Source organism: Epinephelus moara, chromosome 11, assembly GCF_006386435.1.
Source record: "Epinephelus moara isolate mb chromosome 11, YSFRI_EMoa_1.0, whole genome shotgun sequence".
NCBI lineage: Eukaryota > Metazoa > Chordata > Actinopteri > Perciformes > Serranidae > Epinephelus > Epinephelus moara.
The window spans coordinates 25,889,800-25,897,294 of record NC_065516.1 but is presented as its reverse complement, the minus strand read 5'-3'; positions in this window follow the sequence as shown (position 1 = coordinate 25,897,294).

The window sequence follows — 7,495 nt, the reverse complement described above, 5'->3', positions numbered from 1 at the left end:
TAGAATGTTAGCACTTAGATTGAAACAAATGGAGAGTAACTCTGCAATATCTGTCATACATGATCACAATGGATCTCTAATATGTGAACAGAAACAAATAAATCTGGCATTTCAAAAATATTACTCAAACATTTATAAATCAGAATGTAGCCATAATCCAAATATGATAGATGACTTTCTCAATGATGCAACCCTCCCACAACTGAAAGATGACAAGAAGGCATACTTGGAAAGAGATGTACATGTAATGGAAGTTAAGACAGCCATTAAAGCCCTCGCTGCTGGTAAAGCACCAGGACAGGATGGTTACAGTATAGAATTTTACAAATACTTTCAAGACATCCTTTCTCCAAAACTGACCTTATTATATCAAGACATTATCTCCACTCAATCTATGCCTAACAGTATGAATACAGCTGTTATCTCCCTACTGCCAAAACCAGGTAGAGACTATATACAAATGAGCAATTTCCGTCCTCTCAGCCTGTTAAACAATGACTATAAGTGGCTATAAGTTCCATGGGCAGGTAGGATTCAGTTGCCTGTTCTGGCCACCAGGGGGCAAGTTTCTGATGCCCAAATATCCAGATTTGTTCTAAATATATTTGTCAACACATCTGCCAAAGTTGGTGCTTTTATCACAAAATTGAACGATTCTAGAAAAATATTGAGCTATGCCGCCCCACTATATAAAATGTTTGCTAAGATTCTTGCAGTGCACCTTGAGAAAGTTGTCTCTTCATTAATTCACTTGGATTAAGTAGGCTTTATTGCTAGTCGCCATGCCGCTCACAATATGAGAAGATTGTTTCATATAATGTCAGAGGCTGCGTCCTCCCAACATCCAGCTGTTGCAATCTCACTTGATGCTGAACAGGCTTTTGACCGTATAGAGCGGTCTTATGTATTTCATTTTTTACATAAATTTGGACTCGGCCCATTATGTATACAATGGATTAATGCCCTCTCTCATAACCCAACTGCATGTGTCAAAACCAATGGATTGATCTCTCCCCCTTTCCAGCATATCTACCAGACAGGGATGCCCAGTCTCTCCAGTCATCTTTACCTTAGCACTTGAGCCCCTTGCCTGTGCCATCAGGGCTAATCAGAACATAACTGGCATCACACTTTTTAATTATACATTTAAAGTGAATCTTTATGCAGATGATATTTTATTTACATTGTCCAGACCAGATCATTCAGTTCCACATCTTCTGAAACTTATCAGTGATTTTGGTCTGTTCTGCAGGTACAAAATCAATTGGACCAAGAATGAGGCTATCCCACTGAATCGTCTTCCACACCCTGGCCATCTGACCTCAGCCCCCATTGTATGGAGGTCTCAGGGCATGAAATATCTTGGAGTCACCATTAAATCACCAATAGATAGCATGTTTGAGTTAAACCGTCCTAGGCTTCTGAAAACTATCAGACGATTTAAAGAGATTTTTTTAAAGAGAGAGAGACAAATTTACTGCTATCACTGTGGGGGAGGGCAGAAGTACTTAAAATGAATGTATTTCCAAGATTAGCTTTTCTTTTCTCTTGCTTTTCTTCTGCAGTCCCACTGAAATGTCCCCAGAACTGGTTCAATGAAGTTAAAAAACTTTTTTCACTGTTCTTATGGAAAGATAAGGCACGGTATGAGATTGCTGCTTGTTCTCGCGATATTTCGGCCGCGCTTTGGAAAGCAGAGCTAAATGGTAAACAAACATGGCAGCACACCGGTAAGGTAAGACAACACGTTTACATGTCGTTTTCTATATGTTCTCTGACATTTATCCTAACGATATGAGGCGGTCTTTGTGGAAAAAAAGCTTGTTTAGTGGACTAACTTTGCACTTGAAGTATGCCCTTTCACTCGTGTTTTAAGAGGTCTGACGCGACTATGCGCCTCGGCTGTATCTAGGCTAACAGCTAACATGCTAACTATTATTTTTATGTCACTAGGCATTTACCTAACAGTTTGACAACACCTCATGTCAACTATCGCTAACAAATAATATGTCAAAGGGGTGGCGGCTTACTGGGTAAAGCACACGCTTCAGTGCCAAGGTTTTTGCTGCAGCTGCGCGGGTTCGACTCCGACCTGTGGCCCTCCGCTGCATGCCACTCCCTCTGTCCCTCCCTCCTTCTTGCTTACCTGTCCTGTTAACTGTACTGTCAATTAAAGGTTAAAATGCCCCCAAAAATAATAAAAAAGAATCCTTGCTAATTTAAGCAGCTCTTTTTAAACACATATCGATGGTTGATGACTTACTTGAAATTCATTTGTATTCTGTTGGGTGGCTTGGCACTTAAATAGTCAGAGTTACAGCCAAAAGGAGGCATATTAGATTCATTTCCTCGTTACCTGCATCCCCAATGGGATGACTGAGGAGATTATATATGTTTTTCTATAAAGTGAATATGGAAACTGGCTGAATATGAAAGCAGCTTTGACATCAGCATTAACATTAGGTCAACAACACCAGCAAAACAGTGATTACTAATTACAAGAATGACACTGGAGATTTAGAAATATGCTGAGATTACTCAGTGTAACATTCAGTCAGTTATATACTCCAGAACCACACACCTCAGGTGCCATCGCGTGAGGTGCATGTTACATTTTAACCAGTGTGTCAAATGTGTAACATCTATTAAATACCAGATGAGTCAGTCAACTTTCTTAAACATTCAAAATAACTTTGAACACAACCACTGTAGATGTGTTAAACTGATACTGATAACTAATGCAGGGTTAGAAGCATGGAGGTAGAGCACCGCCATGTGGCAGGAGTCGGTACTGTCAGACAGACAGCCACCTCAGCTGCAGTCTACAGTCCTACTACTGACTGTGTACTGTTGAAGCCTCTTCTTTTCATTTTCATCTAAAAAACACATTACATTTACAAACAGACTAACAAACATACTCGACCCACAAAAGCCAGACTTGCTGGAGGACAGTTTTGTCTCGCATAACTCAATCAGAATTTTAAAACATGTCATTTGTTTTAATCATAATTTTACCCCATCTCAGTCTGACCAAGCCTTTAATTTGTGGAAGGATAAAGGCCTGACAAACAGTTCAGATCTGTACATAAATAATCATATTGCATCCTTTATTGCGCTGAGAGAAACTTGCTCTCTTCCTCAAACCCATTTTTCCCTGTTATTTACAAGGCAGACATTTTCTGGCACTCCCGAAAGGTGCACGCGCAGCTCGGCACAACACTGTAACTTTATTGACACCTATGAACAATGACGCCACCAGGGGATGGCCAGGGGTGGCCACGGACCCCAGTGGGGACCAGGCGTTAGTGCGAACTCCCATAGGTCCGACTACACATAACTCCGCTAATCTGACCATGCAGGTCTATGGCGAGTTTTATCATTTTATTCCCATAATGTTGACCGCCCATTAATCCGACCATTTTAATGCCATTATTCCGACTGTCGGATTTCATACCCAGTAGTCCGACCGCCTGTTAGTCGGACCACAGCACTTCCAACACGAAGCGGTCTTTGCATTTCTCCCTCACTGCGCCGGCACGGACTGTGAGGACAGTTGCGTTTATCTCATCAACGGGAAATCACATCCATCTATATGTGACGTACATGCCCTTATTTGGATAACATATCCTGGTATTCCCCACACATAAAGCCTATTGACAGCGTAATGCGCTGTGGCTGCAGATGTATATTAAGCATTAATCTGTTCTTGCAGCACATCTACAGAAAGTATTTTGTTAGAGACAAACCATCCATCTGTCTGTCATCTCACCTGTACTAACGTTTTGCCTAGCCTTGACCAGCGAATTCATCAGCTTGTAACAATTCGCCAACAACAGAAACTGAGGCTTATGTCACAACGCTACTTTTACAGGTCACGAGAGGCACAGGTTCACGGTGCCAAGCTGAAACCCCTGATATAACATGAAAGCCCCCAAAAAACGTAACTCTTTTTGCTTTCAAAATGCAGCAGTAAATTGTATAAAAACGAAAAAGGACTCATATGGTTAGTTTAACTCAACAACTTTAGTGTAATTAAATTAAATCAAACTCAAATTAACATGCGTCCGGCTTGGATGATTCACTCAATTAACACAGCGCGTCACGCCGATACACAAAACAAATAACCCCCACTGTGCATTTACTGCTTGTTTATTAATTCCAGTCACTTTTATGTGTGTGAGATCCTGCTTGTGTGTACCTTGAATATCATATGTGAGGCTATTTCATAACTAAAATGGTGGTGAAAATATTTAACTTTGCTAGACGGCATTTCTCTGAGCCATTCGTTAAAAGGAAATAATTTATTTGCTGTGGAAAGAAGGCAACATAATGCGGACTTATAGGTTAAACAATCTTTGCTTCCTTTAATTTAGTTTGGATAACAGTAGTAGTCTAATAGTGGCTGCAGCAGCAACAGCGTTGGTTGCCCACAGCTGTCTTGTTTTTATTTCTTTATTACAGATATGCAACATTATTTGGCCATGGTGATCGCCGCTTGCTGTTGGTTTGCAGGACTTCTGTTTTTCTGCTGATGTTGTTTTTTTTATCTATGTACACTGTCTTGGTTCGTCGTGTCAGAGGTAGTGAGTTTTGGAGTATAGACATTTGCAGGAAAAAAAATACAATGATGTCACTCATTCATTCATTCAGTTGGCAGCCCCCCCTACTTAAAACAGCTTCCCGTGTGTGGGGAATACCAGGATGTGTTATCCAAATAAGGGCATGTACATCACATAAAGCAGATGATGTGATTTCCCGTCCAGGAGATAAACACAACTGTCCTCATAGTAACATTAAATGTTACACAATAAGCCAAAGTATAGAGACTTGAGTTGAATGAGGGACGTCCATGAGGCCTCCTGCTTGGGGTGTGTGATGTGACTGAAGATGGGCGTGGGCTGCTGATCGGACTGGGAACAGGTGTGTGATACGGAACAGGTGTGTGTGATTGTCAGGGAGGGAAACTCGGGGTTTCCGATTGAAAGAGACAGTCTGTCCACGGCAGCAGGTTGGCACGCTTGCGGCTTAGCTGTCTCGGGAGGGACCGGGGTGTCGTTCGTGGCTGTTTAGGGCCGCCGGCGACGAAGACAGCCAGACCAGGGGGTTAGCTGTTCCTGTGCCCGGAGGGGAGGCTGGATGGGTCTTGTAGAATAGCCAGGGCCGGGTTTAGTGAGTGCTGGGTCCGCTACTGCTCCTTGTCATTGTCTCCGCCGGAGCTCCTGCGTCACCGGCTGGATCTGCGCCGTCCAACGAAGCCGTTTTCCTTGGGGAGTTGGACAGCGCCTCAAGCTCAGACCCCGGGGGGGTCTCATCGTGCAGCGAGTTGAGTATAATTATCCCTTTTATTTGTATGTGTATAATCGTGTATTTTAACATACCGGATGGTGAGGGCGGGAGTTCAGTTGGGGGAACTTACCTGCACAGTGGAGCGTGCCAGGTATCTACCTTAGTTGTGACGTCACGTGTGAGTTGCAGTGCAAGTTGTGTGGTCCAGCAAGCGTGTTAAGTGCAGTGCCTCCAGTAGAGGGTGGTAGCGTGCTGTGTTTGTAGTGTGCCTTTAAAGTTTGCAGTGATTTGTTTGCAGTGATTTATTGTAGTGGGTAATTGTAGGAGTCCTTTCCAGAACCCTGGCAGTGCAGAACCCCCCGGTTGTGATTCGCCCCTCCGTCCCTTTTATGAATTGTGTTTTCTACTGTATCAATAAAGATTATTGTATTGTAACTGCTCTTCTCTGGGTGATCATTGGAAGGCTCTGACTTGGTGACTTTAAGTGAACCACCTTGGTTGATCCCACATTTCATTACATTATTATAGGATACCCAACCCAATCATACAAGAAAACATTAGGTGTTCAAGTGTTTCTGCTTCTGTTTTACAAAATGCACATTCATTACTGTCTAGGTTGAATTTCAGTCTTGTAAATTCACTACAGGGATAAATGTCATTTATTGTTTTAAAATGTACCTCTTTGGCTTTAGGGGGAATAGGAAAGCTAAAAAATCTACATCTAATTCTCTTGGCAATCAAGGTGGAGTATTCCTGCAAAATATGCTTTCTTTCAAGAGACAAGGGAAAGTATTCTTTGCTGAGAGTAGTTCTCAAAAATTTGTTGTTACATGTTTTCTCTAAAAAAGAACAGCCACCTATAGACAGGATAAATAGTTTGGGTGTTACAGGCGTGTACATTAAAGTCCCCTTAATCATACAGATGAAAGCTTGTGGAATCGCTTTAATCACAGCCCAGTAATCATTTCTGGAACATGTAAGATTATATTTGTGACTAAAATCATCAAAGTCCAATATGTTACCTCTCTCATCCATAAGATGTTGAACAGACCATATCCCTCGCTCCATCCATTCTTTGAAATAAAAAGACTTATTATGGGGTATTGTGGGGAGAAAAGTTGTGTTTATAAATTAGTTTCCAATAATGGAGGACTTGCTGGTGAAATTTACTTAACTTAATTGGCAGTTTACTAATCTCAAAATCACATATCAATAAAAATGTAACAATTCCAACATCCATAAATATTTTTGAGGGTAAGTTAAACCAAAAATGTTCATACTGAGTGAGAAAACTTTTTAACCACTTTAGCTTCACGGTTCCATTCGTAGGGCCAAAGTAGTTGCATTCAATCCCCCTTCTTCTATTGACTAAACAATATCATCCTTTCTAATGTAATGATGTCTATTTTTCCAAATGAAATTAAAAATAATCTGGTTAATGTTTTTAATCATATTGTCAGGATAGCCAAAGAGTATGCCGGATAAATAAGTCTTGATAAAGCTTCCATTTTAGATCATAAAATCCTCCCAAATATAGATAAATCCCTCTGTAACCACAAATTCAGAATTGTTTTACTCTTCATCAAAATACTTTCAATATTAGTTTTCTCTCTATAATGTAAATCCTTAGAGATAGTAATACCCAGATATTTAACTTAATTTTTTAATTGGAATGCCTTCAATAGATATTAGGGCGTGATCATGAATTGCCATCAGTTCACATTTGTTTACATTAAGAGGAAGTCCTGAACCTTTACAGAAGATGGATATAACCTTTAGAGCACGAGTTAGTTGTTTCGCATTTTTTAAGAAAAGAGTCGTAGTATCATCCACCAGTTGGCTTATGATTAGAGGACTTCCCATAACATTTAAGTGCTGTACATTTTCAGAACGTTTAATCATAATTGCTAAAACCTCCGCAACTAAAATAAAGATTAGAGGTGAGGCTGGACAGCCCTGACAGATTCAGATTCAGATTCAGATTCAGAATACTTTTATTAATCCCCGGGGGGAAATTGTTTTTGTTCCAATGCTCCGTGCAAAGTAGAAATAGAAATACAGCATGAATGGAAACAAGAGATAAAGATGAAGATATAAATAAAATACTAAAATAGACAATGAAATAAGTAAAATAAATATTAAAGTAGACATTAAAATAAAATAAAATAAAATAAAATAAATATTAAGTAGACATTAGAAAATAGAATAA